Here is a 21,172-nt window from a genome sequence, read left to right as displayed (position 1 = left end):
GCTTATGGGCTCCATAACTGCAAAGGCCATTGGGAGTTTTTCAGGTTGTGTGGAGGGGACGGGCAGGGCATTAGGTGTCAGCAGTCACACGGAAACAGATGGGTACTGTAGCTGTGGGTTGGGGAAATAGTGAGGGTACCTTGAGATGTAGATGCACTCTGAAGTTGTGTGAATAGTACAAAACACAGCTGCTGGGCCACATTTGCAGGGGGAAGCTCTCCACAAGGGAGTGCTGTGGCTATAGCTTCAGCTTGCACAGCCTGGCATATCCACACTGGGCTGTCTTGATGTCTGCACAATATCTATTAGATTTGTTGGGATTTGGCACTGAGATCATCACCGAGAACTAGCTTGTTGGTTCTGTCACAGGTGAAATGACCCCTTGCTTCAACCCCTTCAGTCAATTTAGTTCTTTGGCAAGAATGGAAGTTTTTCTGGGTGTAAACAGGCATATTGGCTTTGTTTCAGGATATGGAGTGATGTGATACACTATCCTCAGCTTTCCGAGTCTTTGTTGAGCAGCTGTGGAAATTTAGCCGTGAAATTTTTAGGCTGATCTTTAATGCTTTCCAGTTCCTCTATATTGCAAATCAGATATAAGTCAGTGCAGAGCTTTCCTGCTTCAGAGTGAACAGCTCTGGTTCAGAATCACAGAAGGCTTCAGTGATTTTTATCTCTCCAAATTCAATTCAGTTGTCCTATGACTTTGAGTTTTATACTGATGTAGTTTTCTACATAATGACTGAAGAGAGCCTTTCTCCAACCACGGTTCAGCATTAGAAAGAACTGAAACTTCTGCACCTGTGTCTACCTTAAGGACGTCTTGTTTCCCTGCACATGATGTCAGCACTCTAGTAGCTCTTGCTTGGTTCCTGAATTTCTCAAAGGTAAGGAGCAGGATGCTCTGTTAGCCGACGCTGAAATCGGGAAAGGTGATTGGGCGGAGAATCGGTTCCGATGCTGAAATCATGGCAGGTGCCGATTGGACGTCAAATCGCCTCGACAGCGGGATCAATGTGGTCCGGAACGCACATACAGTAGACACCGTTTGCATATCATTAGCGGGCCTGACCCGGTAGTCTCCGGCACTCTGCAATTCTCTGCCTCCGATGGGCCAAGTTCCCGATGGCGTGGTTCACTTGCGCTTTTAAATATCAGGAAACCGGCGTGGCGGCTGCTGAGGGAGAGAGAGGGTGTACTGCAGAAGGTGTCCAACAATTCTCTAGTTTGCTGACAGTTCTGCCGCTGGCTGGGGGGCTTCTACCAATGCCGGGGGGAGTAGTGTAGGTGGCCAGAAGTGAGCTGTGGGGTCGGGTTGAACGGAAATGGAAGGCCATTGCCACAGCTGGCAAGGCAGCCCTGCAGCTGTGCACACGGCTAACAGCCCACTTTGAACCGAGTGCCGTGGGCCGTATAGGTGTCCCCGCCAGGGCACCCCCTGTGTAGCCTCTGGCCCAACTGACCCATCAGCTGTATGGGCTCGCTCCAGCACAACTAGTGCCATTTTGTTGGCTGGGATGAGTGTGTGTGGGGAGTGTAATGTGTATGTGCGGATGTAGCTTGTCAGTCTCTCGAGTGTCGATCACAGACCCGGCAAATCCCGCACCGGTTTTCATTGGAATCGATTGTGTTCCACGCGGCACTGGTGCTAGCCCCTCAACGGTAGCGGAATCGGTCCAGATGCAGCGCCCGTTTTCATATCATAATAATTCACGGATTCTGATTTGGCGTCACCACTTAGTCTCAAAACCGGAGAATCCCGCCCAAGGTGTCTGAATATCATTGATATCTTATACTGTGATAGGTCTTGCCATCTTTTGAAGGCTTTTCCTGTTACTTATTCTGTAAAAGCTTCTTCCTGTGGCACACAGCCTGGGTGGGACCCTTCTTTCTGAAAAAAATGCCATTTAGCCTCTTTGCTGGGAGAATTTTCATGCCTGTGATCAGGGACGGATCTACTATGAAACTAATGAAGCTTAAGCTTCAGGGCCCCTAATCCCGGAGGGCCCCCAGAAGCAACTTTACAAGGCAGTCATAAATTAATTGGCAGGACTTCATTGACAGCAGGTAAGTCAGTGCTGGGTCCCAGGTTAACAGGAAACTGATTATTCTGCTGCAAAAATGCGATCAGGAAATGCTGAGGATCACAATTCGCCTCCTCTTCCTAATGTAGCTGTGTCTCGATGAAGAGTGTCACCCCGGGTAAGTGTTTGTGTTAATGCCAGTGAGTGTGTGATTGGGTATTCAAAGAATGCTGATGTGGCCTGGCTCACGGGACTGCTCTCCCCTCACGCACTGTTCACTTGGTCAGTTTCACCAGGGTCACATATTTTGCAGCTGTGTATCGGAGGAATAAGAAAGAGCTGGCTCCAAACCTCAGCACAAACACTGGCGCCCTGCTTTGCTGGTTTTGTCTTTAGCCATAGTGTTGATACATTCTGTCCCAAGGCCCTTTCTCTGCCTTCTTTGAAACGCAAAGCTCACTCAGCCTGGGAACTCGCGGTATGAATGCAGATGTCCCCCTTTGCCGGTTTGCTATTTCAATATCCCAGCCTTCATCTCAGTTTTTACCAGCAGAACTCTATCTGTTGCTGTGTAATTCGTACACAAGTGCAATGTGCTGTGTTAACACCCTGGTCCTGTGCTGTCAGCTCCAATATGCCTAGATATGTTTTTCAATGCACGTATTTCATTGTGTTCTCCGACACTTGGGATATTGTGAGTGTGTACGGTGGCCCATGCAGCCTCTGCTTTTGTTTCACGAGTTCTCAGGTTTGCCGTAACATGTTGTGATTGCTGTACTTGACAATCAACGATAAACAGACAAAAGAAAAAACCCCTTTGCAGTCCTGTGCGTGAGACCAAACCACAATGTATCTGGTGAAACATTATACAGACAGGTCTCACTGTACCAATGTTCATTATAGTCAGAGATACAGGTCTCACTGTGCCAGAGTTCATTATAGAGTCAGAGATACAGGTCTCACTGTACCAATGTTCATTGTGCAGAGAGAGATACAGGTCCCACTGTATCAGTGTTCATTGTGCAGAGAGAGATACTGGTCTCACTGTATCAGTGTTCATAATGCAGAGAGAGATAAAGGTCTCACTGTACCAGAGTTCATTATACAGAGATACAGGTCTCATTGTACCAATGTTCATTATAGAGTCAGAGATACAGTTATCACAGTACCAATGTTCATTATAGAGTCAAAGATACAGGTCTCCCTGTATGAGTGTTCGTTATGCAGAGAGAGATACAGGTCTTACTGTACCAGTGTTCATTATAGATTCAGAGAGACAGGTCTCACTGTACCAATGTTCATTATAGATTCAGACATACAGGTCTCACTGTACCAGTGTTCATTATAGAGTCAGTGATACAGGTCTCACAGCACCAATGTTCATTATAGACATGTATTTGAAGGTTATCTTCTGCTATCATCTTTACATTCATTTGTTAAAGAATTCAGAGAAAATTCAGCCGATAAGATTGCACACTATGAATCAGAAGCAAAAGGTTTGTGTGAAGATATCACCTCAAGTTATTCAGATGCTTCCAAACGCAATGTTACAAGGACATTTTCAGATGGAACAAGTGGTATTGCTTCTTTGAGAGGAGCTGACAAATTTAGGATGGACGTTCTATATCAACTCTATGACTGCTTGATAATCCAGTTACGCAAGAGGATTGACCCATATGAGCAGATTGCGAAAAGGTTCAAGTTCCTCTCAGAATTGGTGAACAATTCTGAAATTGATGAGGACAGTATTAAACTTATAATATCGTATTACAAAGATGATATTGACCACAAATTAGTAAACAAGTGTTATCAGTTCAAAGAATATTTGCACCTTAGGAAATCCCAGAACACAGAAGAAAACACGCCATCTAAAATGCAATGCGCAGAAGTTCTTCAGCTTATTTGTGAGCAACACCTAATTGAAGTGTTCCCCAATATTACTACTGTGCTTAAGCTGTACTTGACAATGCCTATCACGAGCTGTGAAGCAGAAAGGAATTTTTCAAAGCTATCCTTTATAAAGAACAAATCATGACTGAAGAGCGCTTAAATTCTTTATGCATATTGGGCGGGATTCTTCACTCCCACGCTGAAGTGGTCGCGCCGTCGTGAACACCGTCGAGGTTCACGATGGTGCGGAACGGCCCCGGTCCCGACCGATTCAGGCCCTGACAATGGGCCAGGATCGGGGCCGCGTCATCTACACGCGCCAGGCCTTGTCGTCCGCGTAAAAGCGGCGCTGCACAGATGACGCAGCCGGCGCCGCATAGATGACGCGGCCGGCGCCGCATAACGGGCGTCATCCGCGCATGCGCGGGTTGGCCGGTGGCAACCCGCGCATGCGTGGCTGTCGTCCTCTCTAAATCCGCCCCGCAAGAAAATGGGGGACGGATCTTGTGGGGCCGCGGAAGGAAGGAGGTCCTCCTTCAGAGAGGACGGCCCGACGATCGTGGGCACCGATCGCGGGCCACCCCACATTCCAGGTGAAGCCCGGTGCAGGATCCCCACTCGCCCCCCCCACAGGCTGCCCCCCCAGCATTCACGCACCGCCCACGACTGCAGCGACCAGGTGTGGACGGCGCCGGGGGGAACCCGCCGTTTTGGCCTGGCCGCTCGGCCCATCCGGGCCTCAGAATAGCGGGGGTGCCGGAGAATCGCCATTTTGGGTGTCTCCGGCGATTCTATGGCCTGCGGCCCGCAAAACTCAACCGGGCCGTTCCCGCCGCTTGGGAGAAATGCGGGAGGGCGTCGGACCGGCGTCCCCGGAAATGTTGGCGGCCCAGGCGATTCTCCCAACCGGCATGGGAGTGGAGAATCGCGCCCATTGTCTCTAGAAAATGACATTGCCAGGAAGCTCTCATATGACACAATTGTACGTGAATATGTTGCTAGAAAAAACAGAAAAAAGAGTATTTTGTAAAATGTGCTTCATGTAGTATGTATTCTCATAGGTGTCTAAAATAAAAGATTATAGTGACTGTGGTATTTCCTATGTTTTATTTCATCATTCTATGATGCATCATGCATGTATATAACATTTCCTTAATTTTCACCCCCCCATAACTCGAAAACTATAAGGCATAGGAAATTTTTATTCACACCAGCGACTTTGACATGTGAGATAATCCAGTACAGCAATTTTAATCAAAATCTGAGATGTAGTGGTCACATTTAAAAACATTTGTGGTGATCTGTCATGGAACAACCCCATTGAAGAATATAACAGTGGTTACCCAGACCTCATTGCTGGTTGCCAAGGGGCCCCCATAACAGTTCAAGCTTCAGGGCCCCAAAAATGTACGTCCGCCACTGCCTGTGATTGTTCCCGGTCACATCCATTACAGTTAAGTTGTAATCCAGCTCTCTGGCTTTTTTTACAGCTACCTCTTTGCTCCTAAATTTAACATACCCCACTGAAACAGTCATTTTTTGGATGTGGTTCTCCCTGTCACCTCAGGTTACTGATTGATTTTTTCTCCCTGACCATGTTTTGCAAGATGAATTGCCTTTGTTATGGTTACATCATCTCTCGACTACAAGTGGTCAGACAATGCTTCATCCAGGGCTTTAACAACAATTCTTCCTCGGATTAGTTCATCTTTTAAGCTGCCATTTTTGCAGTTCTTTGAGAATCTATATATCATTGATAAATGGGGCGAAGTTCTGCGGTATCGGCGCGATGTACACCGACCGGCGCCAAAAACGGCACAAATCAGTTGGGCATCGCACCGCCCCAAAGGTGCGGAATCCTCCGCATCTTGGGGGGCCGAGCCCTAACCTTGAGGGGCTAGGCCCCCGTCGGACTGATTTCCGCCCCGCCAGCTGGCGGAAGTGCCCCGCCAGCTGGCGCGGAAATGACATTGCCGGGCGGCGCATGCACGGGAGCGTTAGCGGGCGCTCACAGCACCCCGCGCATGCGCAGTGGAGGGTGTCTCTTCCGCCTCCGCCATGGTGGAGACCGTGGCGAAGGCGGAAGGAAAAGAGTGCCCCCACGGCACAGGCCTGCACGCGGATCCGTAGGCCCCGATCGCAGGCCAGCCCACTGTGGGGGCACCCCCCAGGGCCAGATCGCCCCGCGCCCCCCCAAGGACCCCGGAGCCCGCCCGCGCCGCCTTGTCCCGACAGTAAGAGAGGTGGTTTAATCCACGCCGGCGGGACAGGTATCCTAGCATCTGGACCGAAGAATCGCGGGGGGTGGGGGGGGGGGAGCGCCAACCGGCGCGGCGCGATTCCCGCCCCCGCCGAATATCCGGTGCCGGAGAATTCGGCAACCGGCGGGGGCGGGATTCACGCCAGCGCCCGGCGATTCTCCGACCCGGCGGGGGGGGGGGGGGTCGGAGACCCTCGCCCATGCATCAGTACTTTCCGCTTATCATTAGATACACTGATAAAAATGAGCCCGTTCGACAATGGTATTCTTTTGCAGATTGAAGTAAGCATCAAGTGCTTTTATTACTTCATCATACATAGCTTTTTCTTTGTCAATCACATGCCTGACTGGGATATCATCTACATAACCACCCATAGAATATAATAGCGTACTGACCTGCTCACTGCTGTCCTTCACAACAAATCCCGATGCGGTGCGATAACAGGCAAATCTAAACAGTGCCAGTTTAGCCATGCTCCTGTTTGGCTGAGACATAAGAACATCAGAACATAAGAACTAGGAGCAGGAATAGGCTATCTGGCCCCTCTAGCCTGCTCCGCCATTCAATGAGATCATGGCTGATCTTTTGTGGACTCAGCTCCACTTTCCGGCCCGAACACCATAACCCTTAAGCCCTTTATTCTTCGGAAAACTATCTATCTTTATCTTAAAAACATTTAATGAAGCAGCCTCCACTGCTTCACTGGGCAAGGATTTCCATAGATTCACTCCCCTTTGGGTGAAGAAGTTCCTCCTAAACTCAGTCCTAAATCTACATCCCCTTATTTTGAGGCTATGCCCCCTAGTTCTGCTTTCACCCGCCAGTGGAAACAACCTGCCCGCATCTATCCTATCTATTCCCTTCATAATTTTATATGTTTCTATAAGATACCCCCTCATCCTTCTAAATTCCAACGAGTACAGTCCCAGTCTACTCAACCTCTCCTCGTAATCCAACCCCCTCAGCTCTGGGATTAACCTAGCGAATCTCCTCTGCACACCCTCAAGTGCCAGTACGTCCTTTCTCAGGTAAGGAGACTAAAACTGTACACAATACTCCAGGTGTGGCCTCACTAACACCTTATACAATTGCAGCATAACCTCCCTAGTCTTAAACTCCATCCCTCTAGCAATGAAGGCCAAAATTCCATTTGCATTCTTAATCACCTGTTGCACCTGTAAACCAACATTTTGCGACTCATGCACTAGCACACCCAGGTCTCTCAGCACAGCAGCATGTTTTAATATTTTATCATTTAAATAATAATCCCTTTTGCTGTTTTTCCTACCAAAATGGATAACTTCACATTTGTCAACATTGTCTTTCATCTGCCAGACCCTAGCCCATTCATTTAACCTATCCAAATCCCTCTTCAGACTTCCAGTATCCTCTGCACTTTTTGCTTTACCACTCATCTTAGTGTCATCTGCAAACTTGGACACATTGCCCTTGGTCCCCAACTCCAAATCATCTATGTAAATTGTGAACAGTTGTGGGCCCAACACTGATCCCTGAGGGACACCACTAGCTACTGATTGCCAACCAGAGAAACACCCATTAATCTCCACTCTTTGCTTTCTATTAATTAACCAATCCTCTATCCATGCTACTACTTTCCCCTTAATGCCATGCATCTTTATCTTATGCAACAACCTTTTGTGTGGCACCTTGTCAAAGGCTTTCTGAAAATCCAGAGAAACCATATCCATTGGCTCCCCGTTATCTACCGCACTGGTAATGTCCTCAAAGATTTCCACTAAATTAGTTAGGCACGACCTGCCCTTTATGAACCCATGCTGCGTCTGCCCAATGGGACAATTTCCATCCAGATGCCTCGCTATTTCTTCTTTGATGATAGATTCCAGCATCTTCCCTACTACCGAAGTTAAGCTCACTGGCCTATAATTACCCGCCTTCTGCCTACCTCCTTTTTTAAACAGTGGTGTCACGTTTACTAATTTCCAATCCGCCGGGACCACCCCAGAGTCTAGTGAATTTTGGTAAATTATCACTAGTGCATTTGCAATTTCCCTCGCCATCTCTTTTAGCACTCTGTGATACATTCCATCAGGGCCAGGAGACTTGTCTACCTTTAGCCCCATTAGCTTGCCCGTCACTACCTCCTTGGTAATAACAATCCTCTCAAGGTCCTCACCTGTCATAGCCTCATTTCCATCAGTCACTGGCATGTTATTTGTGTCTTCCACTGTGAAGACTGACCCAAAAAACCTGTTCAGTTCCTCAGCCATTTCCTCTTCTCCCATTATTAAATCTCCCTTCTCATCCTCTAAAGGACCAATATTTACCTTAGCCACTCTTTTTTGTTTTATATATTTGTAGAAACTTTTACTATCTGTTTTTGTATTCTGAGCAAGTTTACTCTCATAGTCTATCTTACTCTTCTTTATAGCTTTTTTAGTAACTTTCTGTTGCCCCCGAAAAATTTCCCAGTCCGCTAGTCTCCCACTAATCTTTGCTAATGTGGTAGTCTGTGTAGAGGTATTACTGTACCTGGTAATACTGGAACACCATTGGTAGATTTTGTATGTTTCCTATTGGTAAAGCTGTATGGTAGCTCCACCCTGCAAGGTGGGGTATAAGAAACTGTGCCGCCCCAGCAGCCTTCTTTCTGTACCTGAGCTGCTGGGGAAACATCTAACTTATTAAAGCCTTCAGTTGGACTACAACCTCGCTTTAGTGGTCATTGATCGTGCATCAATTTAATAAGCTAGATTTAAAAGGATGGAGCTCCAAATCAATCCGGAGTGTCTGCATCTCAGCCCGCAAGCGGCAAACTCAGCGGCAACCTTCAAGCACTGGCTGGCGTGTTTTAACGGATATCTCGGAACGGCCGAAAACAGACCCACGGGAGAACAGACATTGCAAGTCCTGCACTCGAGGGTGAGCCCAGAAATTTACACCATCATCGAGGACGTGGACGACTTCGATGCAGAAATGGAGCTGCTAAAAGGACATTACATTCGCTCGGGAAACCAGGTCTACGCCAGACATCTGCTAGCAACGAGGCGGCAAATCCCTGGTGAATCGCTGGAAGAATTCTACCATGCATTCCTGGTGTTGGGGAGAAACTGCAGCTGCCCGCAAGTTTTGATGAGCGACCACACAGAACTTTTGATCCGGGACGCTTTCGTTGCAGGTATGCTGTCCTCCCAAAATCCGCCAGCGATTGCTGGAGAAAGACACCCGAGGCTCAAGGAGGCACGGGCACTTGCAGGCTCCCTGGATGTGGCCTCCCGAAACACCCACGCTTACGTCCCCAAATGCGCGGCAGCCCCCTGGGCAGTGTGGAACCCCTCCGCAGCCGACCCCGAGACATCTCCCATTCCCCCACAAGCTTGTGCTGCAAGGCGGCCTGGCAACCCCGGGGGGCCCCGCTGCTACTTTTGCGGGCAGGCCAAGCACCGCCAGCAGCGCTGTCTGGCCCGCGCATCCACCTGCTAGGGATGCGGTAAAAAGGGCCACTTCGTGGTGGTATGCCAGGCCCGTACGGTCGCCGCGGTCTCCGGTGGCGAATGCGGACCGCCACCACAACCCTCTCCACGGTCCCCGTGCAGCCAGCGGGCGCTGCCATCTTCCTCCTCCAGGGCCATGTGCGGTCCCCGGGCGGCGCCATCTTGTCCCGCAGACGCCACGTGTGATGGATGGGCGCTGCCATTTTGTGCACCCCCAGCCATGTGCGACCACTGGGCGCCGCCATCTTGGATGGACTCCCAGGACCCCAGCTCGGCTGACCACACACCACCCGAGGAGAACACTCAACTGCTGCCGCGATTAGCCCCGGTGACCATGGACCAGTCCCGGCCTCGAACACTCTCAACTGCTGCAACAACAGTACTAATCAACGGGCACGAGACATCCTGCTTAATCGACTCTGGGAGCACGGAGAGCTTCATACACCCCAACATGGTAAGACGCTGTTCTTTCCTCGTCCACCCCGTTAATCAAAAAATCTCCCTGGCCTCCGGTTCCCACTCAGTAGAGATAAAGGGGTTTTGTGTAGCAAACCTCACGGTCCAGGGAAGGGATTTTCAAAATTACTGGCTCTATGTCCTTCCCCACATCTGCGCAGCCACACTCTTAGGGTTAGACTTCCAGTGCAATCTCCAAAGTATAACTTTCAAATTCAACGGCCCATTACCCCCCCTCACTGTCTGCAGCCTCGCGGCCCTTTACTATGCCCAGTGGGTCCCCAACTATGCGGACAAGGCCCATCCCCTGATCCAATCCACAGTTTTTCCCCTGTCGATAGAGGCCTGTCAGCCGCATCAAAGCAGACATTGCAAAGGCCACGATGCACGCCATCGACGAGTCCCTCCCCTTCCAGGTCGAGAGCGACGCGTCTGACGTAGCACTGGCGGCCACCCTCAACCAAGCGGGCAGACCCGTGGCCTTCTTCTCATGTACCCTCATGCTTCCGAAATCCACCACTCCTCAGTCAAAACGGAGGCCCAGGCCATAGTAGAAGCTGTGTGACATTGGAGGCATTACCTGGCCGGCAGGAGATTCACTCTCCTCACTGACCAATGGTCGGTTGCTTTCATGTTCGATAATGCACAGCGGGGCAAGATCTTGCGGTGGAGGATTGAGCTCGCCACCTATAACTACAAGATCTTGCATCGTCCCGGGAAGCTAAACGAGCCTTCCGATGCCCTGTCCCGCAGCACATGTGCCAACGCACAAGTTGACCGTCTCCGAGCACGCCACGAGGACCTCTGCCACCCAGGGGTCACTCGCTTCTTCCACTTTATCAAGACCCACAACCTGCCCTACTCCATCGAGGAGGTCAGGACAGCCACCAGGAATTGCCAAATCTGCGCGGAGGGCAAACCGCACTTCTACAGGCCAGAAAAGCGCACCTGATAAAGGCTTCCCGTCCCTTTGAATGCCTCAGCATGGACTTCAAAGGGCCCCTCCCCTCCACCGACCGCAACACGTACTTCCTGAACGTGATTGACGAGTACTCCCGGTTCCCATTCGCCATCCCCTGCCCCAACATGACCGCAACCACCGTCATCAAGGCCCTCCATAGCATCTTTACGCTGTTCGGGTTCCTCGCTTACATACACAGTGATAGGGGGTCCTCCTTTATGAGCGACAAACTGCGTCAATTCCTGCTCAGCAAGGACATCGCCTCGAGCAGGACGATCAGTTAAAACCCCCGGGGTAACGGGCAGGTAGAGAGGGAGAACGGAACGGTCTGGAAGACCGTCCTGCTGGCCCTACAGTCCAGGAATCTCCGAGTCTCCCGCTGGCAGAAAGTCCTCCCGGATGCCCTCCACTCCATCCGGTCACTGCTTTGTACCACGACCAACCAAACACCTCACGGACGTCTCCTTGTCTTCCCCAGGAAGTCCTCCTCTGGGACCTCGCTCACGACCAGGCTGGCAGCTCCCGGACCCATCCTGCTCCGAAAACACGTGCGGGGGCACAAATCGGACCCGTTGGTCGAGAGGGTCCATCTTCTCCACGCTAACCCTCAGTACGCCTACGTGGCGTAACCCGACGGCCGGCAAGATACGGTCTCCCTACGAGACCTGGCGCCCGCCGGATCCCCACGTACACCCCAGCCACCAGTCCCACCCTCCCAGAGGTGCACCTTACAGCCGCCCCCTTCCCAGGAGGATCGGTCCTTCCGCCGGCCCCGTCTAGGCCCCCCCGCTCACCGGCGCACCCCGCAGACACGCCCTTCCCAGGTCAACCGGTTTCCCCACCAGCGCCGTGTAGGGGTGTTGAAGCTGCCACAGAGATCGAGGCCATGCTCCCGGAGTCACAGATGCCCGAACCTCCACCGGCGTCACCACAAGAGCTTCAATGATCACAGAGGACGACCAGGGCCCTCGATCGACTGATTGCTTCATCTTAAAGTGTATATAGTTAATTGTGAATCTGTAACTAGTTAGGACAATAAGACAAAACGCTGTACGGAGGTATTACGGTACCTCCATAACTATAATTTCTACCACGTTACCATATCAGGTCACCACCCCCGCCGGACTCCTTTTTAACAGGGGGTGAATGTGGTAGTCTGTGTAGAAGTATTACCACTGGAACACCATTGGTAGATATTGTATGTTTCCTATTGGTCAAGCTGTATGGTAGCTCCACCCTGCAAGGCGGGGTATAAGTGCCCGTGCCGCCCCAGCAGCCTTCTTTCTGTACCTGAGCTGCTGGGGGAAACATCTCGCTTATTAAAGCCTTCAGTTGGACTACAACCTCGCTTTAGTGGTCATTGATCGTGCAGCAGCCACTTTGTATGCTTTTTCCTTCAATTTGATACTCTCCCTTATTTCCTTAGATATCCGCGGACGATTTTCCCTCTTTCTACCGTCCTTCCTTTTTGTTGGTATAAACCTTTGCTGAGCACTGTGAAAAATTGCTTGGAAGGTTCTCCACTGTTCCTCAACTGTATCATCATAAAGTCTTTGCTCCCAGTCTACCTTAGCTAGTTCTTCTCTCATCCCATTGTAATCTCCTTTGTTTAAGCACAAAACACGAGTGTTTGATTTTACCTTCTCACCCTCCATCTGTATTTTAAATTCCACCATATTGTGATCACTCGTTCTGAGAGGATCCCTAACTATGAGATCATTAATCAATCCTGTCTCATTACACAGGACCAGATCTAGGACCGCTTGTTCCCTCATAGGTTCCATTACATACTGTTCTAGCAAACTATCGCGGATACATTCTATAAACTTCTCCTCAAGGCTGCCTTGACCGACCTGGTTAAACCAATCGACATGTAGATTAAAATCCCCCATGATAACTGATGTACCATTTCTACATGCATCAGTTATTTCTTTGTTTATTGCCTGTTACTATTTGGTGGCCTATAGACTACTCCTTTCAGTGACTTTTTCGCCTTACTATTCCTGATTTCCACCCAAATGGATTCAACCTTATCCTCCATAGCACCGATGTCATCCTTTACTATTGACCGGATGTCATCCTTAAATAACAGAGCTACACCACATCCCTTACCATCCACTCTGTCCTTCCGAATAGTTTGATACCCTCGGATAATTAACTCCCAGTCGTGATCATCCTTGAACCATGTTTCAGTAATGGCCACTAAATCATAGTCATTCTCGATGATTTGCGCCATCAACTCATTTACCTTATTCCGAATACTATGAGCATTCAGGTAAAATACCTACAACCTGCTCGAAGCTTTCTGTAATGACAGCGACTTTTCCATTCTTGTTTTCTCGCTTGCTAACATCATATAATATTCTTGGCCTTGATGTGCTATTACAGAATATTTGCAGAGTCTGCTGAGGTAAAGGAAATGTTAACATTATTGCAACATCTCTTACCGTATCTTCAACTTACCATGAGAATCTACACGAGTGACCAAGGTCATGTGACATTGCATCACTTTCTGTGATGATGTATATTGTCTCATTAGCAAATCTGCTGTTAGAATTAATAATAATAATAATAATAATCGCTTATTGTCACAAGTAGGCTTCAATGAAGTTACTGTGAAAAGCCCCTAGTCGCCACATTCCGGCGCCTGTTCGGGGAGGCCGGTACGGGAATTGAACCCGCACTGCTGGCATTGTTCTGCATTACAAGCCAGCTGCTTAGCCCACTGTGCTAAACCAGCCCCTGAATTAACCCCTTATACTGCAGTTTGCTTCACGCTCCGGGCATATCGGAAGCGCAAGGTTTGGGGGGTGGGGGGCCGTGAAGTATGCCAAATGAAAAAAACAAATGATGTGTGTAAATTACATATAGTTAGTACTTCAACCGGCCTAAATGGACACATGTTTGTGGGCAGCTGGCTGTCACATGTGCAACCCCCTCGTGATCACCCCCCCCGAAGCCATGTCCCTACTCACTGATAATAGTCCAGCTGCAAGAACATGCCAGCAGAGCAGCACACCAGCCAATAGTGAGAGATTGCTGAGACACCTGCCTCCAAACCCGCCACTGCCTCGGGATAAAAGTTCTTCCCCCTCCCTTCCGAAAAGACATTCTACCACTTGACAGCATATTAAAAATCATGGTTCCACCTGATGCAGTATAATGCTGCAAAGGGAACCTAGGACTCTTGCAGATAAAGCAATTAGCCAATCTATTGTAGCAAAGCTGACCAATATGTTTTCCACTGGGACTCACTGTCAACATTCTGTTGGTGATGAATGAATTTATTAACCTTCACTGATTTAATCATTTATTAGGTTGCAAAAACACATGTAATTGTTCCAAAAAATATAGCTGCTCAACCAAATGAGCTCCCTTTCCTTTGAGTCATTTAGTTGGGACTTGCATTCAGTTCAGAAGGAGCTTCCGGATTGTAAAATTAGCATTTTTTAAAAGAGTCAATAGAGGTAAAGCTTACACAAAACTTCAAGGCTCTTGTATTGCCTGATAATTTCTTTTTGCATTAAATGTGCTACACTGAACACAAATTATTGTTATTGATATTTCTTGGCTGCAAACATTTGAGATATTCTGATTGCTTCTTGAGCATCCTGCTTGGTAAGAACACAAGAAAGCATCCGATTCATATCAATGTTCTGAAATCCTACAGTGCATTTTCATCACCTCCAATGTCTAGGCTTAACTTAATCAGAAATCTATGATTTCATTTATATACTTGAACCCAGTTAACAGTGGCTTTGGTAAAGGTCAATCTATTCCACGATTTAGACCTAGGTTTGACAGCATTAGTTCTCCAGTTGCATTGCAGACCTCCTGCCCTTCTTTCCTTTAAGCTACCTGTTTCTATATGCTGTCCCTTGCAACCTGCTACTGCTTTACCCTATCAGCTTTTCTGCCCTTATTGTTTCACATTGTATTCCCACCAACTACATCCTTTTCATAGTCTCTTGGGGTTTTTAGGTGATCTTTCAATATCTCATTCTTTCTGGTAAGATTTGCCTTCCCTCCATCTTTAATAAATCCCTGGGAATGCATCTCATTAACTAACTGAGCCCACAGACAAACAGCTATGACATTTACTCTCAACTATTCATCAGAAGCTTCTGGCTAACCAGAAATTTCAACTCGCACAAAACAAAGCAACAAATCTCTGCTCCTTTGACAACACCTTCCAAACCCGTTACCTCTGCCACCCAGGAGGACAATGGCGACAAATGTTTGGGAACACCACCACCACCTCAAGTTCCCCTCCAATCACATACCATCCTAACATGGAACTATATCACTGTTCCGTCCCTGTCACCGGGTCAAAATCCCAGAACTCACTTCCTCGCAGCACTGTGGATGTACCTACAACACATGGACTAACGGTTCAAGAAGGTAGTTCACTACCACCTACTCGAGGACAATTATGGATGGGCAATAAGTGCTGACCGAGCCAGTGACAATCACATCCCATAAATGAATAAATAAAAAACAGCAGTAAAAACAAATACTAAAATAAAATCTATCATAAATAACAAACTACAATCCCACTGTGGGCACCAAAATTACAATAAATGGTATATAAGCATGTGAAATTATGCATAATGTGTCAGGTACATATTACTATATAATGCATTAAAGATTAATACATTTTCCATGATGTTCTACATGGAACTTATGAAGGGTGATCTGGGGTACTTTAAAAATGAAAGGGAGAAAGTTGAAGGACACATATGATATTAGAAATTAATTGTTAAAATTTAAGAACAGGTCCAAGAATTCAAGACCTTACAGGAACTTCAGAAAGGTAAGTTGAAGCAGGACAGAATGGATTCACAGGTGGCTGAACTAAAGCCTGAGCAGCTGGGATACAGAAAGTGGAGCTGCCACACGCCACCTGCTGGCCTGAGTCATGTTAGCATTTTTGCTGATGGAAGTAAATGGGAAATTCGCCTTCTGAATGTTGCCTAGAACTTTTTACATAAAAGCATGGCTCAAAACTTGCCATAACGGAACTAGCTGTTTACCAGGGTGGTGGAAGCAGAGAAAATCAATGATTTCAGAAAGAAATTTTGATAGATACTTGTAGGAAATGAACTTACAAGGGTTACGAGTAAAGAGTGGAGAATGGAACTAATCAGCTTTCCCTACAATGCGCCGGTATGGACTTCATAAGCTGAATGGCCTCCTTCTGTAAAGAGGAAAAAGTAACTCTTTGACTCTAACAGAAAGTTACAGTTAGGTCAGAAGAAGTGAGAGCATATACAATTGGGCAGCCCTTCCAGAGCACTCCTGTTATAACCCTAGTTGGAGTTGGCTGCAAGTTACACTGAAAGACAGATGTGTTGAGTTTCCATGCAAAGACCAGTATTAGGAAGTTGGAATGAAATGAAAAGTAAAGAATTCAATAAAAAATAAACTGATAGGGATTTAACTACACTGAAGACCTGTGAGATGCAGATTAGCCTAGTAGCAGCGTGAAACAGATACTTTGTTGAGCAAAATGGAGACTAGCAGTCGAGAGACCATTACCATGCCCAGTTGTGAAGCAGAACTTTCACAGATTCAAGCTGTTGTGCAGAAAATAAAGCAGCAGAAGTCTGCCTATGTGATACCCCACAAGTTCTACTTTAAACGAGAAGATAGATTCCCAAAAGGAAGCTACAGGTCTTGTGTGGTAATTATTTTCTGGATTTGGCTCATAGTGCTAAAACCTATGGGATGTTGTTTTGTATTCTCGGAGTTTAGAGAAGTAGATAGATTTAGATTTGCGGGTGAGTAATTTAAGCATACTATCTGGGTTACCATTATTGTAGTTAATTGTAAATGTTGTTCTTTACTGTTGCGTTTCTTGTGTGTTTTAAAGTTTAATAAATGTCTTGTTATTTGAATAATTTACAACAGGACTGACATCTTTCCTCACCGGGTTTCATCTTTTTTCTCATAAGTTTTCCAAATTGCAAAGATAAATAGTTAAGAACCCGCATTCCAAGTTTCTCTTTTGGAACTTGGGATTCCCGCACATTTAACATCAGTGGGGTTCATAACACCAGTGGCATGTGAGGGGGCAGAGCTCTAGGTGGAGATTCATGTCCCCAGACTTTCAGAGGCTTAGTCGGTTACAGACTGCAGCTAGGAATAGAAGAAGATGAGTGAGTAGTTGGTTAGTTTACTTTTTTGAGATGTAAGTTAAAGTTTCGAATAGATAGAAGAATAATAGGGCAGCTCTGACCCCTCGAATGCATATCGCGTTCCATGTGGTAACTCCAGGCCATTTCTCAAGTCCTGGATAACCATATGTGCAGGTAGTGACATCAGCGCCAGTGGCTCATCTTTGGTGTGTTGTTCAAGCAGCAGCTGGCATTACTGCGGGGAATCCATGAAATTGAGAGTTTTATGGATTGCACATTTATAGATGTGGTCACCCGGCAACTTAAGAGTATGCTGCACATCTTTGGGCTGGAAAGGAGGAGGGGCGTCAGTTTTTATTAAGGCAAACATTACAGTGCTGGAGAAAGAGGATGTCCCAGAGGGGTCAAGGACAGAATTGATTTGATTAGAGCTAAGGAAAAAACTGTGCTCAGTATAGCCTATAGGTCACCTATAGCCAGTAGGCCCCTGCTCCGCCATTCGATAAGACGATGCCTTATGTGATGGTAGTCCCAAATCAATTTTTCTGTCAATCTCAATCCCTCCCCCGTGTCTCCCCACCCCCCATAATCATTGACTCCCTTCTCTATCAAATATCTATCTAACTCAGCCTTGAATAAATTGAATATCCCTGCCTCCGTTGCTTTTTGAAGAGAACTCCACATACTAATAACCCTCTGAGGTTCAGGTAGTAATTGGACAAGGGAAGCAGAGGGAAAATATGAGAAGGGACTGGCAGCTAACATTAAAGGAAATTCAAAAGTCTTTTACAGTCATATAAGTAGTAAAAGGGCAGTAAAAGGAGGAGTGGGGCCAATTGGATTGGATTGGATTTGTTTATTGTCACGTGTAACGAGGTGCAGTGAAAAATATTTTTCTGTGTGCAGCTCAAATAGATAATTTAGTACATGAAAATAAAATAAAATTCAGAATAGGGCAACACAAGATACACAATCTAAATACCTAGATACCAGCATCGGATGAAGCATACAGGAGTGTAGTATTAATCAGGTCAGTCCATAAGAGGGTCATTTAGGAGTCTGGTGACAGTGGGGAAGAAGCTGTTTTTGAGTCCGTTCGGGCGTGTTCTCAGACTTCTGTATCTCCTGCCCGATGGAAGAAGTTGGAAGAGTGAGTAAGCCGGGTGGGAGGGGTCTTTGATTATGCTGCCCGCTTTCCCCAGGCAGCGGGAGGTGTAGGTAGAGTCAATGGATGGGAGGCAGGTTCGTCTGATGGACTGGGCTGTGTTCACAATTCTCTGAAGTGTCCTGGGCCGAGCAGTTGCCATACCAGGCTGTGATGCAGCCAGATAGGATGCTTTCTATGGTGCATCTGTAAAAGTTGGTAAGAGTCGGTGTGGACATGCCGAATTTCATTTGGGACCAAAAAGTTGACTTACTGAGAAAGAAGGTGTTGTCCTGCTCATGATGAAAGAAAATATAGTTCAGATACTTGAAGAGTTTAAAATTCATAAGTACAAGGTTCATAGACTGTCAGCACTTCAAATTGACTAGGCACCAGGACTGGATGGGATACATCCAAGGAAACTGAAGGAAGTGAGAGTGGAAATTGCAGAGGCACTGGCTTTGGCTTTCTAGTTTTCCTTAGACTAAGGATTGGTGCCAGAGGACTGGAGAATTGTAAATGTTACACCCTTGTTCTCAGAAAGATGCAAAGAAAGGCCCAGCAGCTAGAGGCCTGTCAGCATGACCTCATTGGCAAAGAAGCTATTAAAAACAATAATTTGGGTCAAGCTTAATGGTCACTTGGGAAAATGTGGGTTAACTAAGGAAACTTGGCAAGGATTTGTTAAGGGAAAGTCGTGTTTGACTCACCCACTGGAGTCTTTTAATGAGGCAACAGGAAGAATTAACAAGGGTAATTAATGGTCTTTGTGCACATGGACTTCCAAAAGGTATTTGATAACAGGCTGGATAACACACTTGTGAGCCAAGGTAGAGCTCATGGAATAGAAGAGATGGTAGAAACATGGATACACGATAATTTGAGTGACAGGAAACAAAGAGTAATGGTGAACAGTTGTTTTTCAGACTGCAGGAAGGTTTATAATGGAGTTCCCGGGGGAAATGTTAGAACCCTTGCTCTTTCTGATATATATTAATGACTTAGAGTTTGGTGTGTAATTTCAAAATTTGCAGAAGAGATGTGAACCCATGAGGAGAACAGAGAACCTCAAAAAAACATACACAGGCTAATGGAATATTATTATTATTGAATGTGCGGACAAGGGAAAGGTAAAATTTAATGCAGAGAAGTGCGAAGTGATTCATTTTAATTAAAGGAGACACAGAGACGACTTAAAGAGGGTGCAACAGCGTGGGGGCCTGAGTGTATTTGTGCATAACTTAGTGAAAGTAGTAGAGCAGTTTGAGAGTATGCTTAATAAAGCATAGGGTTTCCTGGGTTTTCTCAATATTTCTCAATAGAAGCACAAAGTATAAAAGCAAAGAAGTTGTGTTAAACTATATAAAACATTGGTTTGGCCTCAATTGGACTATTGCTTCTAGTTCAATTGTGTAGAGATTGTGGAGAGTGTGGGGTGAAGATCCATGAGAATGGCTCCTGGGATGAGAAACTTCAGTTCCATAGATTGATTGGCGAGTTTGGGATTGTTCTCCTTGGGGAAAAGAAAATTAAGAGGAGGTTTTATAGAGCTATCCAATATCATGAAGGTTCTGGGGAGAGCAGATAGGGAGAAACTGTTCCCAATGGCGGAAGGTTCGCGAAGAAAGGGGGCACACATTTTCCGTAATTAGCAAAAGAAACATCACAACACACAAGGAAAAAACTTTTCACACAGCGAGTGGTTATAATCTGGAATGCATTGCCTGAGCTTGTGGTGGAGGCAAGGTTAATTGAGGCTTTCAAAAGGAAACTGAAGAAATATTTTTGCAGGGCTAAAGGGAAAATAATCAGGGGATGCAAATCGGTGAATCACTCCTTCAGAGGGCCAGAATAATCATCTTTGATCAACTCAATCTTCCCCGGTCACTTCCGGTTGCGGTGATGCCCAGCTAAGCCGCACGTTTCGGCGGCTCCAGCTCCAACGGACCTTCGGGCACTTTTAAGAGCCCCAACTGGAAATTTTTGGGCGACACAACCCGGTGTGGGGTGAGTGAATAGGGAGTCGTCCCCCCCAACGAAAGAGGAAAATATCGGCGGAGGCGGCTGCAGCGTGAGGAATCGTCGATGAAAGGGACAGAAAGGGAGAAGACACAAGATGGCGGCGGAGAAAGCCCAGGCGACATGGGGGCCCGAGCAAGACGAATTTCTGAGGCGGTGTGTGGAGCTACTAAAGAGGGAGGTGCTGACCCCGATGTTACAGGCAATTGAGGGGCTCAAGGAGGCACAAAGGACCCAGGAGACAGAGCTCCGCGTGGTGGAGCAGAAGGTAACGGATAAAGGTGAAGAGATCCTGGGCATGGTGGTCAAAACACAGACGCACGAGGCACTCCATAAAAAGTGCATTGAAAGGATTGAGGCCCTAGAAAACAGAGCGCAAAGGAAGAACCTTCGGATACTGGGTCTCCCTGAGGGAGTGGAAGGAGCGGACTGTGGAGCTTATGTAAGTACGATGCTAAGCTCATTGATGGGATCTGAGGCCCCTACGGGCCCCTTGGAGGTGGAGTGGGCACATCGGATCCCGGCGAGAACACCAAAAGCGGGAGAACCACCCAGGGCGACAATCGTGCGATTTCACCGCCTTAAAGATAGAGAAGAGGTCCTGAGATGGGCTAAAAAGGTGCGGAGTAGCAGATGGGAGAATGCAGTGGTACGGGTGTACCAGGATTGGAGTGCGGAGGTGGTGAGAAGGAGGGCGAGTTTTAACCGAGCCAAGGAGGTGTTACACAAAAAGAAGGTGAGGTTCAGGATGCTGCAGCCGGCACGACTATGGGTCACGTACCAGGAGAGACACCATTATTTCGATAC

The sequence above is a fragment of the Scyliorhinus torazame genome, chromosome 3 (assembly GCF_047496885.1).
Source record: "Scyliorhinus torazame isolate Kashiwa2021f chromosome 3, sScyTor2.1, whole genome shotgun sequence".
In the NCBI taxonomy this organism is placed as follows: Eukaryota; Metazoa; Chordata; class Chondrichthyes; order Carcharhiniformes; family Scyliorhinidae; genus Scyliorhinus; species Scyliorhinus torazame.
The sequence above is the reverse complement of the archived record's forward strand: the minus strand, read 5'-3'. Positions refer to the sequence as shown.